Source organism: Panthera pardus, unplaced genomic scaffold (assembly GCF_024362965.1).
Source record: "Panthera pardus isolate Hobbes unplaced genomic scaffold, ASM2436296v1 HiC_scaffold_1, whole genome shotgun sequence".
NCBI classification, from domain to species: Eukaryota; Metazoa; Chordata; class Mammalia; order Carnivora; family Felidae; genus Panthera; species Panthera pardus.
Window position 1 is genome coordinate 51,668,180 of NW_026526654.1, and position 24,853 is coordinate 51,693,032.

At 35.1% G+C, this 24,853-nt stretch overlaps 1 pseudogene; it reads left to right on the forward strand.

Annotated features, from left to right (window-relative positions):
- The first annotated feature begins 1,609 nt into the window (after window positions 1-1,609).
- On the forward strand, window positions 1,610-23,775 carry LOC109247166 (nuclear transcription factor Y subunit alpha-like; annotated as a pseudogene).
- The last annotated feature ends 1,078 nt before the right edge of the window (window positions 23,776-24,853 follow it).

The following is a 24,853-nucleotide window of genomic DNA, read 5'->3' on the forward strand; positions in this document are numbered from 1 at the left end:
ACAATGCTGCTGTAAAAATTCATGCACACCTTTTGGGTGGGCATGTTTTCATTTTTCTTGGGTGTGGTATAGGGAGGGAAAACCATCTCTTTGCCTGACTGCTTAGCTCAGAAGTCAGTCTTCTCCTGCCCTTGAACTGGGACTTAACACTCCTGGTTCTCAGGTCTTTGGACACAGATTGTAATTTACTTTTATTTGTTCTCCTGGTTCTCAGGCTTTGGGACTCAGACTGGAACTACACTACCAGCTTTCCTGGGTCTCCAGCTTGTAAATGGTATATTGTGGTGCTTCTCAGCCTCCATAATCATGTGAGCCAATCCTTACATAGATAGATAGATAGATAGATAGATGATAGATAGATAGATCTCCGATTGGTTGTGTTTCTCTGAAGAACCCTCATATACCCAGGCACTGTGGCTCCAGGATTTGTGATATTAACCAACATAATAGGCAACCTCATGCTTTAAGTTTTGCAAAATTTTCTTTCTTCCATCATTATATTTGAAGATAGGCTAACGTGAGATAGTGTAGCATAGCAGAAAAGCTACAGATTTTTTTTAATCAGATGTACCAGGAAACAACTCCTAGATTTGTCCCTTAGTATTATGTGTAAGCAAATAAATAACTGCAATTGATGTAATTATAAAATGATGAAAATTATCATCTCTCATTAAGATTCTACTGAGACATACACTAGTATATCATATATAATGTGGTATTTTGTCCCAAGGATGTAGTGTTTGTGGACATAGCTCCAAACCAAATACTAAATAAGCCCTTTTGACAAGATGTGTCAGAAGATTTATGATTTAAAGATCAGTTGGCAGGAAGGATTTTGTCATATATTGACAGCCAAGAGTACTTGATGAAGTGTCAGTTTACAGAAATTCGGTGACCAGGTATGCACTGTATTTCTGCTGCTTAAAAGCTTTCAGTACCTTCTCTCCATTTATATACTTTGAGAGCCAATAGGCATTACCACTGATTTCAATAAATAATCTATAAATTATTTTACCAGACATGTTTCAGACTGTGCAGTGGATAATAAAACTCCATTTTTAAGTCTCAATTTTGTAATGTAGGACCTGCCCTTAGAAGATAAGGTGGCAAAATGAACTAAACACTAGTCAACATGAAGCGATATAATTCTAAGAAAAGCTGTTCTGGTTCAGGGATTGCTACATATTTTACTCTATTATCTTTTTTTTTCTTTTCTACATTGGACCCATTCAGTATCTAGGATTCATTGTCTTACGAGTTAACAAGAACTGTGGCTGCATACAAATTTTGGTAACCATGATAAATATGGAAGAAAAGATAACGATCCTGTATTTATAATGATGTGGCCAATCTTTGCATTTAAGCATACTCATGCACACATGATTTTCTTACTAATATAAAGAGTGAAACTCTGGTATTCTTTTATTTTAAAACAATCAGTTTTCTACATTGTTAAATACTGATCTATCCATACACTTTCAAAGCATTCATCATTTATTATCAAGAGAGTTTTTTATTTTATTTTTTTTTTACTAAAGCTAAATTAAATTGAGGGGAAATGAAGCAAAACTGTTCTTTTGTGATTCAGTTGCATCAATTAATTTATGCAATGCATTGCAGCCAAGGAGGTATGTATTTCAAGAGAAAATCAATTCAAATAGTCCTTTATTTCTACAATTATATTTTTTTCTCTAAACCTATCAGATTGGTAGTGTATACTTGGCATGTCTTAATGCAAAGACAAAGCAGCTCAACGTATTTGCTTTTTGAACATATGCATAAAGCTGAATTTAATCCAGAGAATGTTGAACTCTCTAGAGGACAGGACTGACACTAAATTAGAAATTGATAAAACGATTTTTTAACTGTAGCCACTTAAAAAAATACAACTTCATTTTTCTGGTAAAAAGGGTCTACTGTGTGTAAGCATAGTCCTAGTTTTTTGCTGATTAGATTCACTGATTAAGTTTCTCTGCCTGATTAGCTTTGCTGGGCTAAATGTAGGTCAAACCTGCACTAGAAGAACTTGTAGCATTTAACTATTATTCTAATGCAATTCATCTATAGGGCATTATTTTATGTTCCAGAGCACGAATACCTTGAAATTATCAGAAGTAGCTATGGTTACAAAATGGTGATTAATGCTAGGAACTGAAATTCCCATAGCGACATGACCCAAACAAACAAATTTCAATTTACAGAATCTCCAATGCCAGCATAGTTCAACAGGCATAATCAGTTGGTTTTGAATAACTATGCTAAGGGGAGTGCCTGTCTACTTGCTAGATGGGGGCTTGCTATCCCATTCATGAATCATTTAATAAAGCCAATTAGATCTTCAAATTTACTTGGTTGAATTTTGTTGTTTAATAGATTTGGTGGCAGCAACAAATTCCGAAGCAGACATCCAGCAGCATATGGAGGAAAACGAGAAACATAAGCGTGGTACCTGCAAATCTTTGAATTCACGTTCTCGAAGCTTCCAGGGACCGTGAGTAAGCCCCTCTCTGTCTGAGCTCTGCTCTGTTTTGTGTTTGGGTTCCCTGTCCAAATGGCTTTCCTTTAAGCTGGTCCTCCTAAGCTGGCGGAAGGTTTTGCTCAGAGCCAAGCCCCTAGCCTTTCATGCCACAATTACCCAGGTAGTAAACCTCATATGAGTTTCTCTGGGAATTGGTTGTGGTGTGTACAGGGCCCTCTTATGGCCAGGACACAGTACTGCTAATATATTAAGGTGAATGTTAATCTTTCTTATTTTGTGTAAATAAAAGCTATTGCTAGTGGGCTTTGGAAGCCAAAAAGCTGCAAAAAATGGTGGGCATGGGTTGAATATTTAAAAGCTTTTAGAGCACTCACCACCTCAAGAATACTCCCATGATAAGTATAAGTTGGTCATGGAACAGGTTATATTGATAGTATGTCACCCAGCAACCTCAAGAAAACTTCTTTGCACTGTGGAACACTGTAAAACGTGGACAATTCCTCAATCTTCAGCACATCCCTTTTAGGTATTTATTGGGCTCTGAGAAATCCAAAGTTTTAGCTAATGAGATCCTTAAATTCGAAAGAGGCAAGTCGGCTACCTTCCTGTACACTTGCTTATTTTTTGTCTAATAACCATGGTCCCAGAAGTTGGCAGACATCTAGCAAAATGAAAAAAATTATTAAAAATAACCTAGAATTTGGGGTGTCTGGGTTGCTCAGTCGATTGAGCGTCTGCCTTTGGCTCAGGTCAGATTCTCACAGTCAGTGAGTTCGGGCCCTGGGTCAGGCTCTGTGCTAACAGCTCAGAGCCTGGAGCCTGCTTCAGATATTGTCTCCCCCTCTCTCTGCCTCTCCCCTGCTCACACTCTGTCCTCTCTGTCTCTTCAAAATGAATAAATGTTTTAAAAAGTTAAAAAATAATAAATAATGTAGAATTATAGTGACCATTATGAGAAATGTTCCAATTAGCCAAAAAATTATTTAAGAGGTACACTTGAAAGTAAGGGTTTCAAAATTAATTAAACAGAGCAGGATGTCTATTTTACTTTGAATGCAGAAGCTTCCAAAAACCTTCAAGATTCCAAATAGTCTTGTTGAAAGTTTTGTTATAAAAGGCTAATAAAATAAAAAACACAAGAGGTACCTAAGGAAAAAAAAAAGAAGTATGCTAAGTTACAGGTTTGTTTTTAGAGACATTTCCATTTCTTGATTATTTGGAGTATTTTTCTCTAATCTATGAATGAATCATTTCTTCCATATGTATTCATTTCTGGACTTAAATTGCTAAATAATATATCTAGTAAAGCATCATTAGAATAATTCCTGGGGAAAGATTTAGTATTACAGCATTCATTACAGTTAACTATTGGCTTTCTTTTTGGTATTGTTTTAGTACAGAACCATGAAAGAAAGTTAAATTTTTATGGAGAATAGAGAACTGAACTCTTTTTTTTTATGGTGGAGAAAGCCGAGACGATTTTCCAAAACATTGTTAGAATGTTTTCTTTTTCAGAATGTTTTTGAATGCCTGCTATGCATCAGGTATGAATTAAAAAATAGAGAAATGTGTAAAAAAATTCTCAATTTTGTTAATCAAAAGGGAAATGCACATTTAAAACACAATAATGAGTCAGTCTATACCTACTGATATGGGAAAAACAAAATAAAACAACAACAACAACAACAAGAAAAACATCCCCACAATATGGCCAGGTTGGGTAGGTTGCAAAACAAATTCAACTGTTAAAAATAGCTGGTGGCAATGCAAAATCATAGTCATTTTGCAAACAGTTTGGCAATTTCTTATAAGCTTTAAACATACACTTAACCATATCTTCTAGGAATCTCACCTTTAGGTACTTACTCAAAGACATGCAAACATGTTCACATAAAACCTAACAGGTGAATGTTCATAGTGGATTTATGTATAATCACTTAAAACTAGTAACAATCCAAATGCCATTCATCTGGTGAGTCAATAAACACACTATAGAATATCTATATGTTAAAGAGAAAAAAACTTACTAAGCATGAAAAATCATGGATGAATCACAAATATGTCATTCTGTTTGGAAATATTCAGATTCCCAAGTCTATATACACTATGACTCCATTGATACGACATTGTGGAGAAGTAACAGGAAACGTCAGTTTTGCCAGAGGCTGGTAGTAGAGGTTGACTACCACATGGCATGGGAGAAGATTTGGAGTAATGGAACTGTTTTATAATTAGATTGTGGTGCTGGCCACGTAACTGTGAGTGCTTCTCAAAACTTGCAGAACTTTACACTAAGTGTGGTAAGTGGATGTAAATTAAACTAATAAAAAAGATAAAATATTTAGGGAAAAAAAGTCTGGTAAATAAATGTGTTACTTACATGGTTGCTATACTTTAGGATTAAACATTATATGACATTCAAAAGAAATGAGTTAATCCTGACAATACAGTACTCAGGTAAATAAGTAAATCCCTAAAAATATGGCATGAGAGCCATTTTAGAAATTCAGCTGAAAGTAAGCAGCATTTTTTCCTCTTAGAAATCCCTATAGCTGTGATTCATGTGCGTGTAAGTGTGCATACAGTAAGAGAATGGTCTATATAAGATCCAGGATTGTGGTTTCTTCTGGGTGGTCAAAGAGCAAGAGGGTGTGCAATCTTCATTTTTAATTTGAATGGTGTGTATGTGAGTGTTTCCCTATGATGAACAATAAATATGTTACTTACCTTTATTCTATGGATGAAATATTGCATAATAAAAATTTTTAATAACAAAATAATAGCTTCTTATTGGCAGCAGTTAGGTAGGTACTTCAAATATCTTTTATTATTTAATGCTCAAAATAAGGACTGGAATCAGAGAGAAGACCTTCATTTAAAATTAGTCTTTGTCGGGGTGCCTGGGTGGCTCAGTCAGTTAATGTCCAACTGCCAACTCAGGTCACAATCTCGCGGTCCGTGAGTTCGAGCCCCGCATCGGGCTCTGGGCTGATGGCTCAGAGCCTGGAGCCTGCTTCGGATTCTGTGTCTCCCTCTCTCTCTGCCCCTCCCCTGTTCATGCTCTGTCTCTCTCTGTCTCAAAAATAAATAAACGTTAAAAAAAAATTTAAAAAAAATTAGTCTTCGTCATGTCTTGTGATGTTTCCCGAAATATTTAGTTGACTTCAATAAACCAAATTTTGTTCAGTTAAATAATAGGTATTAACAGATATTTAAAAAGAAAAAAAATGATTTAATGCTAGAGTAGCTAAGGTCTCTAATTACTTAACGAACACAAATAATTCATTGTCTATAATGGTCTCATTAAGAAGTTAAATTCTACTATGACAGAACAGTGGAGATGATAATAAAGAACTTTATTATCTTTAAATTCATTTTCTGATTTTTCAATATTTTTCTCAGTTATCTTAATGTGTTTAAATTAAAAAATCATATTTAAATGAAATATTTGAGCTCGTGTCCTCATGAGATGTTTGCTAAGGATCAAATTCTTTGTTCACATTAAAAAGAGGAAATAACTTCAGGCATAAGATAGCTATGAATATAAAATAATTCCCAGGGAAATATGTACATATTACTTCAATTACATTTTAAGATTACAAAATCATGAAAAAAGTTGCCTTTTGGAGTTAGGTAGTTTTTCCTATCCCAATATTTTATCTGGTCTAACTTATTTTTTCTTCCTCTATGTCTCTTGTAAAACTTAGTCAAAATCATAATTCAATCAAGTAAAGGAAACTAAGGTCATGCTTATGGCAAGAACTGCAGTTTTCTCAAAAAGAGTAAAAAATTGGATTATTAGCACCTAGAAAATGTATGAATATTCCACTATAGTTTTGTCTTCTGTTATTTGTGAAGACACACTCTTAATGCAGATTGTTTATCCTGTTAAGAAAATAATCAGTACACTTGAATACTTATTTCTCCTTCCTAAGAAGATGGTGCTATTAATGGGGCACCTGGGTGGCTCAGTCGGTTAAGTGTCCGACTTCAGCTCAGGTCATGATCTTGTGGTCTGTGAGTTTGAGCCCCACGTCAGGCTCTGTGCTGACATCTCGGAGCCTCGAGCCTGCTTCAGATGCTGTGTCTCTCTCTCTGCCCCTCCCTCACTCATGCTCTCTCTCTCTCTCTCTCTCTCTCTCACTCTGTCAAAAATAAATAAACATTAAGAAGACAGTGCCATTAAGCCAATAAAAATGTAGATCTTTTTGCACCTGGATTTTGTTTGTTTCCCTCTGTTATTTATTATGATAATAATTAAACATTTGACATACAATTTAAGTACTAAATAAAGCATTTTGAAACAGAAATCTAGAAGAGATTATAATTGTTTTAACAGGAGAGATTTTCAAATCACAAAAAGTTAATTTTATATCCAAAATATTACCTCATTTCTCAAAATATTCCTTAAAATTTTTTAGTTACTTATAACTGTAAATAATTTGACTGAGTTTACAGTTACTTAACTGTAAATAATTGGACCTAATAGTATATATAAAGGGGTAATTTGTGAAAGATATGGTTATATGTTTATAAGTATTTTAATAATGTTTAAGTGAAATGTGAAAATAAAGGTATTATTTTTGAGAAATAAAATATTGCCTCAAATATTTTTACAAGCCAGATGAAAATTACCTTTGGGGTTTACACTGAAGAATCTAAGTAATTACCTCTATTCTCTGATGCAATTTTGTATACTTAATTATGTGCAATTATTTTCTAAATTATAAATATATTTTTTATTTTTTTGCTAATTTAAGAGCCTCATAACTCCATGACTTCTCAAGCTTAAAACAACAGATCCAAACTGTTTGTTCCCTTACTCTTAGTACTGTATGCTACACCCCAAAAAAGAAGCATATTTATGATTGCCTTAGTCTGCAGTGACATAACCAATTAAACCGGTGACTGAGGATCATAAATGTTTTTCTGTTATGTGTTGATATTTTTGTAATTCTTGCATGTAATATTCAATAGAAAAATCTAGGCACTTGTGGCTAACTAAGACATAGATCTTTTATATATATATATATATATATATATTTATATTTATATATATACACATATATATGTATATGTATATATATATATTTATATATATACACATATATATGTATATGTGTATATATATAAATATATATATAAATTTATATATATAAATAGATATATAAATATATAAATATATATATATGGGAAAGTATGTAAGTAGGCTATATCTAGCATATTATCTGAACTTGCAGAAATAATGTGCTTTTGCCATAATGTTAACTCAAAGAAGATCACAATATTGAGACAAAAATTATTGTGATGACTTAAAGTAGGTTTGCTTTACCTGTATATTTTTCCTCTGTTAGCAAATCGGGACTTGAAACTGATGGCTCACTTAAGTCTCTCTCACAACTACTCCCCAACAAATCTGAAATACATATTTAGTAATTTGGGGATTTGTCATAGATCCCAAGATGTCTAGTCAATTCAGATGCTTCACATCTTGTGGATGAAGAAGAATTTATAGTGCCAAGAGCTCACAGGATGCGTTTGGATCAGAAACACTCCAATACAAAAAAATAATATTGTCAGCAATAATTTGTTTCTTTAGGTTGCCTCCAAATCCCATCCTCCCATATAGACTTGGATGAGATGAGAGAGCTTGGTTCTCAGGGAGGTGCGAGTTACAGGAGACAACTTTGGAAGTTATTACAATTAAAGGATTTCAAAGAATACTCTAGAATCCACAAACTCTGAGTACAGCTTGATACGGATTTTGTAACCCACATGGTGTAGGGAATGTCCAGGAAGAAAATATAATATTGCCAAATTCTATGACTATTGGTCTCTGCTTTAACTTATATGTGACTTTATAACCATTATACTTCGTAGAATCAGTTTGGCTTTAATATGCTTATCTGTATTGCAAGAAAGGAAACTGCTTGAAAAAATCCTCCACTATTTCATGATGTTTGTTTCAGTGAATTAAGTATTACCATTATTTCTAGCAAAGTTAATTTTCCAAAGGAAAAATAAAAGAGTCTGCATATTAAACAGAGAAAAAAAATTATTACCGAGTATCTAGTATAGAGGTTGGGAACAGTTCTATTTTTAAAAACATCTAACTCAATTTTGTAGCAAAGGGAAAACTTTTCTATACACTTCCCATTAGACTGCCCAAAATAACATGAAATGTTAAAGTAGTGGCTGGGTTATACTGATTTCCTACTAAGTCCCTGGAAATGAATTTATACACTTAGGAACACTGAAGTCTATGGACCCAAGAGGCAACCAATTATAGTGGTTGACATCCAACCCTAAGATCATTTCAAATTTGTCACTGAAACAATATGCATTCTTGTATGGAACCATTTATCTCTGATATCCAAAGTAAAATAATAGCATAAAGATAATGAAATATCATTTTCATACAGAAATTGCCACAGACCAGGTATTCTTGTAAGCATTTTATATTATTATTTAATTTAAGTCTTTCAATAACTCTGTAAGATAAGTAGGTTAATTATTTTCTTCATTTTCCACCGAAACACCAAGAGAGTAAGAAACTTGCCCAAGAGACCATAGCTAACAAATGGCAGCACTGGGCTATGAACTCAGGCTGGCAACTTTCAGAAACTTGAGTTTTAATCAATGTACTATTCTAAATTTTATCAGAGAAAATGACATTTCTGGAGTAAGTTTTCAAGATTTCCTATCTTGAACACTGAAGTTCAAGTACCCAAGAATGAATACAAAAGAACACTGTAGCCTTCTGTAATATTTTATGGTAAAGTGAAATAAGTCTATGTTCTAGAACCTGGGTTGTCATGCTTGTAGAAGTTGAGGAAGTCATCATGCTTGAATCCACCTATAAACTATTTATTTTGTAACCTAAATCACTAAAAATGCCTTTTATTCCTTTACAAACAAGATGCATTTATTAAATATACATTAAATTACTATTGAAGAATAACAGTGATCAGTGAAAATAATGCATCTTATATGCTGATTAGGATTCTCGTATAGAAACCCATCAGACTCCACTGACCTGAGGGGGAGAAAAATCTAGCTTCATAATAAGAGCTTTTGGTATGTAATAATAGGTGCCTACCTAGGGAGTTACACCAATTAGCACTTAGAATCTAGACTGATGAAATTCCAGCTAGTTGCAAACACTTTCCTTAACTCTTTTCTTTCCTTTCTTCTCTTCTCTTTTCTTTTCTTTTCTCTTTTCTTTTCTTTTTTGTTTTTCCTCGGAAGACAAAGTGGAAGCAATAGATTGAGGTAAAGGACATAGTTATGATAATGTTATATTATGTTCAAATTCATTTGGCCATTTAGGTGGAGTGCTTTTGTTTAAATTCAGCTTTGGGTTTTTGACATTTCATTACCTTGTTTTTCCTTTCAATACTCAAATATAGATATCCCAAAATATATCTAGGTGGACTTTTAGTGCTTTTTCTACTCTAAATGTGGTGAGTTCTCATGGTTCTTTTTTTGAACAACACATATTAATATGATTTATTTTCAATCTGATTTCCTAATAATCAATTAACAGATTTCTGGTCTGTTTTAGATCTGCCTTTCAATCATAATCAAAGGATTATTTTTTAACTAGGAGAAAAGCTGCAAAACCAACTTTAATTTGGATTATATTCAGTGCAAAACTTTGTGAATATGACAAATTGATTTTATGGATGTATAATCATTATTAATCATCTTTCTACTTTTCATCATCATTGAGTAGCCAAATTAAAAAAAAAATAGAATATCTATGCCGACTAAATAGAAATCACAAATTTTAGTGATACAAAACTAAACAGATAATTTAAAAAATATATGTATAAAATGACATAATACAAAAGTTTTATCTTAATCTGAGTAAAAAAAGGTAATAGGACTAATATGCTTGACTATGAGACAGTATTATGTCGTTCTGAACAGCATAGTTTTTAGATTTTTTCCTTTATGTGCTAGGTAATTAAAATCCTTCGTCAGTTCTCTTCTCCTTTATCATAGGCTCTTTTTATTTCACAGACCATTTCTTCAACTTCATGGTGTTTTTGATCTAGTGGTTTATAAAATATTCCCAAAATAAATTTGGATCCATTGTAACATCCAATTTCTTGCCAGAGTGACTCTGACCTATCCTATTCTCACTTATTCTGCTCAGCTATGTTATTTGCAACCTTTCCATCTCTGGTGTCAACAAATGTATATAAGACAGAATGCACCATCAATGGCATATTGAGAATAAAGTGATGAACAGAAATGATACGAAAAATATCAAGTTCCAAATATCCAGCATAAATGTTAACGTGTGAAAGATGAGCTGTCAACTTATAAAAACTTCACATCAGTCCCACTGGTTCTCATACTTGTTGCCCTCAAAGTTGGTTATTTACCAATAAAGTTTGTAGGTCACTATTTTATAAGTACTGAATGATCACTATTAGCACAAATCATTAAAAAGTAATATCTGTTATGCCATCCCACTAGTAGAAGTTCAAATGTATTTTTATGTTAATTGATTGACTTAATATTTTACTACCAAAGCATATGTGATTTTATTTATTTTTAACCAATTTTTACATATGTATGTATGTGAAAGTTTGTTATAACTCATTCAGCATACAGAATGATGTGTCCTTCAGTACATGAAAATTCAGGAATAATAAAGAATAGAGGGTGCAGTGTGATATTCTTACACACTAACAAAGAAAGCAAAAACAGAGCTGAGTCTCTGGAGCAGATATTGAGCAAGTTCAGATGCTGGAAGATATGTGTTGGAACAAAACTGGACTTCATTGGAACCTCATGCTTGAATGAGCCCTGGTTTTAGTAGCTACCCGACCTTACCTCCACAGGCATGGTCACAACTGGCCTAATTAAACCACATTTTACTAAAATAATTTGTTTCACAACCATGTTTAAATATACCAGTAAGTGAAGCTATTCTTCTAAGGAAAATGAAACTCCCTCTACTACAGCTTTCATAAATGGTATAGGCTAGTAGCAATTGAGATGAATACTACGTGAATTATAATTCTTGCCTCTTACTACAAGCTCGAAAAGGTAGAACCCATGAAAAAAGGAATGTTTTGCGAGTAGGAACCATAATCCCAAAACTCAGGGCCTCTGCCTTCTTTCTCCACCTATTCTTTCACTTGTGGGTCTTTTACAAGCAAGAATGGCCCATCCCACTAGCTAGCTCCTTCTCTGCAAATGAATATACAGGCCCTTTTAGCTTCACGGGAGATACTACTCATTCCTGCAGGGTGAAAAAGACAGCATAATAAAACATAATAAAGTGAAAAACAGTTCTGTTTTGGTCAGAACAGACTATGTTATGCTGTGACAACAAACAACTCTCTGATCTCAGTGACTTTAACACTTAGGTAAATTCTATAAATCTAAGTGGTCACGGGAGAAACTCTCCTTTAAGAGGAAACTCAGTAAATCAGGCTGAAAGAGACTCCACCCTCTGTAGACATATGTCCAGAATACACAACTTTCTAGTTCTGTGCCACAGAGAAAGAGTGAATGGAAGGTTCAATCACTAGCAATTAAATATTTCCACTCGGGTGGTATATGTCATGTCCACTCACTATTTATTGGCCAAAGTGTCATATAAGCATGCTAACATTAGGGAACAGGGCAGTATAGTATTCCTCTGTATCCAGTGTAGAAAGGAACCTGAGGTAATTTCTGCCACAGTTCCAAATTTAAAAAGCTCCTTAATCTATAGCTTTGGAAAACACTTTAGTAAAAGAAAAGTAAGTGACAGGTATGAAGTTCCACACATGATTATTAAGTCATATGTGAATGATAATACATAGGGAGAGCTGGGATATAGAACTAGACCAGAATGTAAAAGGCATTCATTATTTTAAAAATACGTTGAAACCAGTAATGCACTGTATTCCAGAGGTAAATTTGTGAATGTGGCAAAGTAAGTCATTATACTAGTTTAGCTTATAGTTCGGTGAGTGATATACATTTCATAAGCCAGGCTAATTAGAATAAACATAATATTTTTTAAGGCAGCTGCTTAATTTTTTTTTTTTTTTGTTTGGTGAACCACCCAAACTTTAGATTAGATAAGTTACAAAGTAGAAAGTTATGTTAGCCTTTGTCAGGTGATCAGAGTGGGTTGCCAGTCAAATGTGGAGACACAGACCAACAATACACTCTATTTTAATTTAAAAAAAAAAAACCTATGATACATGTATGTATTCATGAAGAAACATACATAGAGCAGGAGACATGACAGTTCTCCTTGTCTAAATAAGGACAATCAAGTTCAAAGAAGCAACTCTCTATTTAAAATTTTTTTTAAATGTTTTATTTATTCTTGAGAGAGAGGGAGAGAGAGACAGCATAAGCAGGGGAGGAGCAGAGCGAGAGAGGGACACAGAATCCGACGCAGGCTCCAGGCTCTGAGCCGTCAGCACAGAGCCCAATGCAGGGCTCGAACCCACAGACCGTAAAATCATGACCTGAGCTGAAGTCGGACGCTCAACAAATTGAGCCACCCAGGCACCCCAAGCAACTCTCTATTTAAATGCTGCCTGATAAAACTAAAAAGTTTGTCATCTTTGAGGAAAGGTTAAGGTGTCAGGGTGAAGTGTATTACTGTTCTCCTAGACTGCTTATGCTGACTCTTACGTGTATTATACACTATGCCTTCTCCACATTTTACTTATCAACTTTTCTAGTAGCAGACAACTCTTTTTTTCCCCATCTACTTACCAACTTACATGCATGTACATACATGTGCACATGCACACACATACACACAAAACCATGACAAATATTTTGTAGATATACTGTCTGCACTTTGGAGTAGCTGTGGCAGGATTGTTAAAATAGCCTAGAGGTTATAAGTGAGAAAGGGGAAAGACCAAAATAAATATGATCTGCATCCTCTTCTTATTTTGTTTTAAGGCAAAAAAGGGACAAAAAGGAACACCTAAAAGTCTAGGAAAGGGCCTCTGGCAAAAGGCAGTCAGGCCTCTAGGATCGCTGCTTGAGTACAGTTTAAAATTCAAAGAAAGTTTGGGAGGACACTTTTTAACCTCTAACCCAAGTGAGGGTTCAGAATTAGGGATGAGGATTGGGACACTGGACATGGGCTAACCTCCACTGGCAAATTTTCCCAGGTGAGATCATTCCTTAATCTTGTATCCCGCTGAGTCAAGGCTCCCTGCAGCATCCAGTGTCAGGTGCTGCCTGACAGATGCTGCCTTACAACTGGTATGGGTTAGGAGACTCTTCATCTGTACTATAACTGGGGGCACCTGCATGGGAACCCTTTGGCTTGGTTGCCTCTACCTACCTGGGTCTCCTGTGTCTGCTGTTGATCATGTGCTTTATAATCTTATTATCTACTTAAGCACAAGCAGAGCACTGCATTTGAGAAGGGAGGTTTCAACCTGCCAAATGCAATAAGAACATATGGTAATTGCAGGAAATGAAAAAGAGGGAGTGTATCTAGGTCACTTCTCAGAATGGCGCATATTAATCTATTCCTGGGACCCAGATACTGCAGCAAACCCTGTACCAGAACTTACCTGTCTGCTAATAGCTGAACATGAAGACCGCCCCCAATTATCAAGCCATTCTACATTCTGTAGAATATGCAAGTGTCCAGGAGTTAGTTTTAATATGGGAGTAGGTCTACTGCCTCTTGAGATGGAGAATTATTAAGGATGACAGGAAAGTCAGTAGTCACCAGCTTTTATGATGTCTCCTGAATTAAGGAAACTGATAGTAGATCAGATGGAAAAGTATATTATATATTATACTATATTATTATAACTATGTATTGTGTGTATACACACACACACACACAATGTGTATATATATATATATATATATATATATATATATATATATATATATGATTCCTTTCCTCTGGGAGTTCTTTCTCTCTGGTTTGTTCTTCTGTTTGAAGGGAGGAAAATGTAATCACATGTATCTGTGACCATAAATTGGATTTGAATTTGAACTAGTTGTGAATGATTCTATAAGAAACGAAGCTGCTACTAACCTTCATTGAATCCAAATCATTGTTCTCACCCATCCTCAAGCCTGAATCAGGCTTTGTAATTTGCGCTCATTCATTGCTCTTGACTCTTTTTCAAAACCAACTTTCTTTATTCTTCATATGTTGGATTTGTTTCCTTATTCGTTTTGAAGTCTTGAATTGAGCATTTATATATTTTTAACATTTATTCATCTTTTAAAACTGTTTATTGAAGTATAATACAAACTACTAAAGAGTGCATATAAGAGTGTAGCTAGCATAATTTTGATAAACTGACTTCATTGTGAAACTAGCAGCCTCGATCAATCATAACCTCTCAAAAGCCTTCTCATAGTTCCTTTGTTTCTACCCTCTTCTAAAACAGCATTCTGTATAGGATTCTACAGTATTTCTTCCAAATAGTGTATATTATGACTTGCTTCTCTCACTCAACATAGTGCTTATGAGATCTATTCATATTGCGTGTAATCCAAATTATTCATTCCCGTTGTTGGAAAGTATTACATTATATGGATATGCCATAATGTAATTTCCATTCTAATATTGTGGGGCATCTGGGTAGCTTCAAGTTTGGGGCCAATTAAAGTAATGCTGTCATGAACATTCTGGTACATGTCTTAAGGTTAATAAATGTTGTAAATGTTTCTATTAAGCATGTACTTAGGAGTGTAAATGTTAGGTCAAAAGATATCCAAGTATTCAACTTCATTTTTTTAAAGTTTATTTATTTATTTTTGAGAAAGATAGAGAGATAATGCATGCAAGAACAGGGGAGGGACAGAGAGAGAGGGAGAGAGAGAAAATCCCAAGCAGGCTTTGCACTGCCAGCGCAGAGCCCGATGCAGGGCTTGAACCCGTGAACTGCAAGACCATGACCTGAGCCGAAATCAAGAGTCAGATACTTAACCAACTAAACCACCCAGGCACACTTCAAATGTTCAATGTTAAAAGATACCATCAAGGTATAAAATTTTCCAAATTGATTGTACTAATTTACTTTGCCACCAGCAATATATGAATATTTATTGATTCACATTCTTACTGATAATTGTGATTATCTGTCTTTTTACTTTTTTCCATTCTAGTGGCTGTATAGTAGAAACATTTTACTTTTGAATTGCATTTTTAGCTACAAATTTTCTTGCAAGTGCTTGCTCAGTTTTGGCTCATATATTTTGGCATGTGAGGATTCCATAGGTATTATGTACTAAGTATTTTTCAAATTTCCTTTTTTTCTCTTTAACCCAGCTTTCACTTTGTAGTTGGTTAGTTACAAGATATGAGGATTTATAACATTTTCTCATTGATTTTTAATTTTATTGCATTACGATTAGAAAATATGGTAAACATGGTCTAATGATGCTTCTTTTGAATATGATATTTTCTTTTCTCTAGTACATGGTTTCTTTTTAATATACCAAGTGTATTCTCTATTTGCAATGCATAAAATTCTATAAACACATCTATTAGCCAAAATTATTTGCGCAAGCCTAGACAATTCCATGTCGTTGATGAATAATTCACAACAAAGAATACCAATTATCAGAGGTTGAACTTCACAGAATTAGTGGACATTAGCAGTGAAAGGGACAATACAGACTTTGATTTTTTATTCTAAAATTCCCTTGTACCTCTTCAAATTTATGGGCAATACTGTGTCTAGTATTAATGTGCATTCCAGAATTGAAAAGGCCTGACCTACAGTCCAGTCTCATTTGATGCATATCCTCGTAGACTTGTTCTCTTGAGTTCAATAGCCATCTCCAGAGTATGCAGTAATTTGGATATCATGATATAAGCAAATGGTAAATTGATTTATAACATACCCTGCTTTAGAATAGAAGATACTCCATAATTCATTGCATTTGACTTTAATTAATGTAGCCCCAGTAAGTATAATTTAATAGTATACGCATAAAATACATTTCTCTAAGCCACAATACCCTACTGGCATAATGAATTTAGTTAATGTTGACCATGCCTGTAATCACATTGTAAACCTTACAGTTGGAACTTTCTCTTAGTATTTATCTTCCTTTTTGTAAGTATGTATACCTTCATGTCTGGGTAAGATCGCCATTCTGTTCTTGAACTTTCTTACATTTTTTTTTTAATTTTTATTTTGTCAACTAAGACGTTATCATCATGTGACATATCATAGCAATATAATAGAAATGTGATAATTTTTTCACTTTTCAGTGAATTATCTTCTGAGATTATATTCTTGAATAATTATAAGTTAAGGCTGTTCTTCACTGAGATGCCTACACCATACCTAACGCAAACGCTCTCAAACACCAACATAAACACACACAACTCAAATGTCTGAGAGGAGAGGAAACTAGAACTTAGGAAACCAGCTCCTGTGGTAAAATTTGGATTATGCAAGGAATGTGACACATCATATGCCTGATCTTAGTCGTTTGTAAGTTTATTTAAATATATTGAGAGAGAGAGAGAGAGAGAGAGAGAGAGAGAATAAGCAGAAGAGGAACAAAGAGAAAGGAAAGAGAGAATCCCAAGCAGGCCCCATGCTGTCAGTACGAGCCCAGTGTGAGGCTTGATCCCATGAAATGGGAGATCATGACCTGAGCTGAAATCAGGAGTTGGGCACTTCACCAACTGAGCCACCCCTGACCTTGGTCATTTTTGAATGAGATATGATTCACGGAAGATTAAATAAGACTTAGAGGCTATTGCACACTCATTAAGTAAAAAGAAGCAAAAACACTAACACCATAATACATCCAAATACATCCAATTTTATAATGTAAAATTATATTTTATAATTTAGATTGTCCTTATACAGTTTCTACAAAATTCTACAGGTTTGTTTCTCAGATCCTTCAGCAAAATATGAATTTGGAACTCATGTGGTGAGCTTATAAAATATTGGAAACTCTGACTGTGTTACTGTGCACATGATTTAGAACTAAACACTCCCATTACAGGATTCATGATAGGATAATGGACACTAGTTGCTTAATGAGAATTAATGAAAAATTAAAAGTATATATGGATATTTTCTAATTTGTGGTTTTTTTAATTTTAGAATGATGTTCTCTAATAAGCTTTTTCTCATTCATAATTATGAAATGAAACAGAAAAGAGATACCGAATATAATAATATTGGAAAAGAAAGTAGCACATGACCAGAATAGCAAACAATGCAAAAGAAGTTAGAATTACAAAAACATTTATTGGCTACACATGCCATTAAAATTATGTATCAAAAGAATTATATGCACCATTTATTAAAAACATAATAACCTAACAACCATACAAAATGCATGGCATTATGCTTTCTCTCCCTGGTATCTTTCAGGATATTTAATTTACCATATTTATTTTCTAAAAACAAGATAAACTTAAAAACCATTTCACCATAAGAATTTTAGTAGTAGAATTTTTCATCTTTCTGTATGGCAGAGCATTGAAAATCCAAATTGTAAAAATACACAGAATGGCACATTCTGTCATGCCTTTTGTTGAATTTCTTTCTTTCTTTCTTTATTAGTTTGTTTTTTCCATTTGCCCAAGACTTTCAGTTGTTTTAGCCTCTGGGAAATATCCTCACATTATAAAACCCACATACAATTTACAGTGATTGACAGGTTCCAATGATGAGGGATCAAAACTGGACCAGTGGGGGCATATATGTCAACAATGATACACAAATGTATCCCAGATATTCCCAGAATTCTTTTATAGATGTCTTACTAGACATACATTTTGCATCGATGCTTAATTTGCTTAAATCTGGGAAAATATTTCATACACTGAAAACAGTAAATAATGAAGTAAAACCGAAAGGGCAAAATGCATTGACTGAAAAAGCACAGTTGACGCTATGAAGATGTGCAGCACTGAAAGTGAATAAAACAACAGAAGATTCTTTCACTACTTCTTGAAAGATAGCGTGATCAATAATGGAAGACTTTGTACCACTGAGGGATAATGGTAGGAATTAAATAAGAGCAGAATAGAATATGAACAGAAATAATAAGCTTTTTTTTCTGAGGTTATCATGAAGGAAGTTGCAGATAAGATGTCAGAATTGAAACCAAGGCTTCATAGGAGCCTCATGAATATTTTCTTTAAAATAAGCACGTGCAGCTTAAGACAAATACTGACGGGCACAATGAGAGTTCTCGATCACAAAATACATGAATAAATGTCAAACATATTTGTGAGGAAAGATATGAATGCAGGATGGTGTGAGTTAATAAAGTAAAAGTACAAGCCCTTAATTGGTGTGAATATTTACAAAGTATTTCACACCATCCCTGTGGCAGTTACATGGTAGAACTGAATAGAGGATGCACAGAATAGTGGACATTTAGATGTCACGTTTTTTTCTCATGTACAGCTCACTTTTTCTTTTACTTTTCTTTAAAATTTTTCTATGAATGCTCTCCTATCTTTAATATAACCTTATTGTCCTTTACTGTGAACCCCAAGTACTTTATAACTCACCAATTCTGGCAGGTTATAGGGCTTGCACACACGGATGCCTTCAGGGTGTGTGGGCTGTGCAGTCGCCCGGGGCTGGCACTTGGAAGGGACTGACACTCAGTTCAATGCTCTACTGTTGCTGACTTGATAATTCCTAATAATTTTTAAATAAAGGAGCCCACTGTTCATCTTTCACTGAGCACTGCAAATTATGCAGCTAGTGTTGCATGCCTTCCCTTAAAGTTGAAAATCTATTCTGCTCTTTTCTTCCACTTCACAGAAGCACATTTCAGGGAAATTCCATTGCCAGTATAACCATCTTTAGAGTAGATTGCTGTCATTCTCTCTCATTTCCTCTGGGTGGAAGATTTCTGAGGGATATTCTAAATTGTCTAGAGATGTGACCTCATATGATTATTATTGTTGCCTAAGGATTCCTCCTTATTGTTTTTCTCAAGCATTTTATTGCTATAGATTAAGTTAGGGGACTCAGGGCAACATAGATTTGTGAGGAAATGATCGACATAATGTTTTTATGGTTATTGTGGGGCATTCATTGGGAGAAATCTAGGAGGAATTTGGTGAAATGGTCTGAGTTTAGGAGACTGGTTTAGGATGGACATCTCAGCCTTCCTGGTTTTCATGAAGCCATGGCTGTGGATGTCAGCTCTAAGGATGAGTGTGACAGGCCAGATACCTAGGAAGCGCTGACTTGAGGGGTTGCAATGAGAAGCCCACACTAGACAAAAAGAGCAACAGAGAAGTAGAAAGAAAAAAGCAAATCTTGAGGGAGAACAGGGCAACAATTCGGTTCAATTTCTTTATATGTATCTTGTGTTATGGCCAAATTGGACTGTTATCCTACTTTTTAGAAGACACTCTATCTATTTTCCATACTTTCCCCACTTGTTTGATCAAAATCTTTTTCATGTTAAAAATCATGCTCAAATATCGCTCTTTCTGTGCTCTATTTTCTGATTTCCAGGCAGGTTTGTTACTCTGATAATATCCCTAAAACTTTCTACTTTTCTTTTATCTCATAGTTTGTCTTTTCATAGGAATTTTCTGTGCTTTTCTCACTTTTCCTCCTGTGTTATAGATGGTTTTTATGAATAATCTTTGCTTAAATATCTTTGTATCTCCATCAGAAATTAATACAATCCAGTGTACAGAAGGGTGTGCCTATAAATATATGTTGAAAAAAAAAACGTTAGAGTTGAGCTGAGACTAACCAGATATGCAGAGAGGTTGGTGGCCCTGGCCCAGAGCCCATGAGTAAGTGCCTCTGGGCATTCCAGTCCAAGGAAGGCCTTCAGTGGCCAGTCCCATGCAGGGATGTCACCACTAGAACAGGTACACTGAGGGGTCTTGACCCTTGCAGAATGCTAGTGCCAAGTGGAGATGTGTCCCTTTCTCCTTCACCATTAGGTCCAGGTAGGTTCCACGTGCAAAGGGGTCTTGCCACAAATTCCCTTGAACTCTGCGGTGTTCTTCACAGTTTTCTGGGACCTCCAGAGTGAAGCTCTTTGTGAATGGAATTCTGACTTAATTGGACCATGGAACAGAATGCAGCAAATAGCAATATGTATGTCAACAAAGTAGATTGTCAGATTCAGTAGCAGGTCCAGGGGCATCCATTAGTGGTATAAGTCAGTGTTAATCACTGGCCAATTAATCACATCAACCTGGCCATTGCCTAAACTGTTCCTTGTAGACAAGGTCACATTATCACAAAAGAACCTGTATCTGGGACACAGAACTTGTAACACAGAACCTGTATCTGGGACACAGAACTTGTTGTACAACTTCTTGGATCTGTAGAGATAGATCCAGCACTGGGGAAGAAACAGAGGACAAATGTTGCAGGTGTAGGGCCAACAGGACCCTACTCAGCAGATGATCATTCAGCAGCTGCAGGCAGCTTTCAGCGCCAGCCAGAAACAAACACTGCAGCAGATCACTGTTTCGGAGCAGCAAGCAGCACAGACTATTGAAGGACAGACCATCTTCTATCAGCCAGTTAACGCAGATGGCATCACTCTCTACCAAGGCGTGACCACCATGTCAGCAGCCAGTTTGGCAGAAGCTCAGACTGTTCAGACAGAGGCCAATACCAACAAACCAGCAGTGGGCAATGGCCCACCACTGTAACTCTACCAATGGCAGGCTATATGGTCAATTCAGGAGGGATGGTAATTAATGATGGTGCTTGGTACTGAATCTGTGCATCCTATCCAAGGAATCCCTCTACCTGGGACAGAGAGGCTTGAAGAAGAGCCTCTTTATATGAATGCCAGATAATACCAACATCTTTGTAAGAGGAGGGATAAACTAGAGGCAGAAGGAAAGAAGGAATTACCTGCATGAAACATACCACAGCACAGAAGTGTGGTGAAAATGGGCAGGGCAATTATTTTCTCCAATGGAAAAAGATTGTCCCCCACATGCAGGAACCACACCAAACAAATAAAAAAACAAACAAACAGTGGTACAGATCATCTGAGTGTTCTCATGCCAGGCCATGTGATGTAGGTGATCAAGGTTACATTCCTTGCCACTGTTTGCCCCTATTTTAGGAAATTAATCAGCTCTTTTGAAGGGATACTTACAATCACATTTAGCCCTTTCATTCAGAGCAGAGACCACTTAGTTTTTAATAAGAGGCTCAGTATTGTACTTGCAGCAACGTCTGACAAATTGAAATGGCGAGCTTTTTTCTTACCCTTTTAGTCCAGACCTATTTCAAACTGTGGATAACACTGGCATTTCACAGATTAGGATGAATCAAGGGACCCATTCCAGCCCAGCAACAAGACACAGGCTCCTAGGTTGACTGCGGAAGCAGACCACCCAACTGAGCAGGAAAGAATCTTCCCACTCATTCCTACAGGAATTTTACTAAAGAGCATCCATCCTGGCTGGGGAGCTCATTTTGACTAACTGAATGGACATGTTGTATTCATGGATAGCTTCCAGACATAGAAATTCAATCTTGTTACTTGGACACAGTAAATTCTCTGAGATGTAGGTATCTGTGTACACTCACACATACATACATATATACATACGTATGTATATTGTTTAGCTTACAACAATGATTTGCAAAGAGTATTCTGAGAAACAGGGTTCAGAGTATTGTAAGAGTTGCTAATGTCTGGCAGGAGGGGTCCTGTAATCATTTTCGTAATATACATGTTGAAAACTAAAGAGATTGCTATACTGCAGGACTTATCAGACCCTCCAGTCTTTTTAAGCTTTGTGAATAGCTAAGGGGGACGTAGGGTATGCAGCACTTGCCAAAATTATTTGACATAATATCAATTTATTTGTTTCCAGAATCTAATGGAACCAACTTGCCTGTGAAATCTACTTTTAAGAATATCAACTTAAGATTTGATTGATTTCTTATAGAGTAAAACGTGAAGCTACTTACTCATATTCACATTAAAAATGACATTTTAAAAATAGTGAAATATTTAATAAAAATAAATCTATGTGATATTTGATCTGATTTCTCTGTATTACTAGTGTTTTCACTATTTAAATAATACATACTTTGTAATATTGTGGCTACGGGTTATTATAGTTCTATATTTGTATCTCTGAAAGCATAACTTTCAATATTCTGGCCATACATATTTTTTCTCTGTCTTCCTAAATCTTACAGTTCCTAATTCTTCCTAACACTTACTACTATGACCTCATTAAGAGTTATAATTTTTTTCAGTTCTCTCCCACTCAATCAGATCATCCTTTCTTCACTGCTATCCATACTAACCCAAGAAAACAGGAATACACCAATAATTCTCTCACTGGATATTTGCAATGCTTAGTGTAGAAATTACTAAAAAAATAAATAAGCTTTAAAAAAGATAAGAAGTAACATGCACTGGCAAGACTTGGAAAAATGCAAACACTTTTAAACTGGTGGTGGGAATACAAATGGGTTTAGCTTATGTAAAACAGCATGTAGTTTCCTCAAAAATTAAAAGTATAACTACCATATGATCCAGTAGTCCCACCTTGGGATATATATCCAAAAGAGGTAAAATCAGTATTTTGAAGATATACATACACTCCCATGTTCAGCAGCATTACTTATCATAGCCAAGATATGGAAGCAACTTAAATATCTATAGACAGATGAACAGAAGAGAAAATATGGCCTATACATAACAATGAAATATGATTTAGCATTAAAAAGAAGGAAATAAAATAAGTCCTTATGCTTCAATCTGGGTATTATAAGAGAAAGATACCACAGGCTATTCTATGAATGTGTAACAGGCTAACGTAACATGGACATGTGAGACATAAACAGCTGCCTGGAAAACAATGACACTCTAGGCTGGGACCTTAAGAGTTAATTGGAGTCAACTTGGTAAGATGATAAGGGAATTCCAGGAGAAAGGAAGGGAAAAAAAAGAAAAGAAATAGTATATTTTAAAGACATAAAATAAATCATGTAAAACTGGGACATAGGAAATGAGGATCAATGTGGTAGCACATGAGGCCACTATTAGTATATGTACTGTAGTTTCATTTTGCAAATATTTATTAAGTGCACCTGTGTGTCAGGAGCTGAGTTCACAGCCATGAACCGGTTCTTCCAGAGATCTCTTCATATGACAACACACTAATAGACCTTTTCTAATAATATTCCATGAACTGCACTATACAGGTGTATAGATGTCTGGATAACACTGTAGCCTTTGGCATTCAGGAAGCCTTCCTGAACAAGGAGGCATCTAAGCTAGTTGTGATTATTGGGAAAGAACTAAAAGTTCAGGGAAAGGTGGAATAATGATCACAGATATTATAGCAAAAGCATGCAAGTGCATTGAAACAAAAGAAGCATAAAAACTCATATAGTTTATAATCCTGCAATGTTCATTCTGAAGTATAGTTGAAAGGAACAGGAGGTACAATGAGTAAGTCATAAGAAATACCATGAAAAACTTTGGATGCCCATTCCATGGAACTTACACTTTTTGCTAAAGTTGAGGGCATTCTGAAAAACATTGAGAAGGTAAGTCAGATTTGGTATTTAACAAGCACAGTATAGATATGGATAGTAATTTGTGGACAAAATAAATAAAGAAGAGAAATTCAGAGTCATCACAAAATTTCAGGAGATAAATGAGTACTGAAGATAAAGCAATGGCATTCAATTTTATGCAGTTGCAATAAGCATAATTGATTGCCCAAGATTCATTTCCCTTTTGCACTATTTGAATAGTGTTCAACTTTTTGTTTAAGAATCCTCCTTCCTCATGTATCTCAGTGCAACCTGAAAACATTGACTACATCCCCAGCTGGGAAGAAAGGGCAGGATTGATTTAAATGAACAGTTATGTTGTATTTTATTGGGCAGGCACTGATTAAGTACTGGGCATACACAAAATTATGTGGCCATTCTTGCTGGGAGCACTGGAACTAATGGGCTTCCTGTCAGGACATAAGTGGGAGAACCAAACTGCTGAAGCCATTATATTAATACTAAATCCATTAATACTAGTAACACGATCATAAACAAAGAGTCATTAAATACAGCAAAGCCATGACTGAACCAGGACTTGCCACAGCTCTACTTATAATTTAAGCCACTTTGTGTTGGGTTTTGGTTACCTTCAGTGGGAACCATCCTAAATGATAAGACAAATATATTTGGAGTCATCTAGATGATTCACAATTACATTTAGAACATTATTTGTATCTTCCTTTAAAAGAACTAGTCTCTCTTTGCCCTCTGTAGGTTTTTAAGAATTATTACATTTTATAAAATCTGTGAAATTGAATAAGGCAAGTTTAGGCAGAAAGGGAAGCATTAACTTTCAATGTCCTTGCTTTAGCCTATTTTATCAGACCCTTAAAGTTATTTT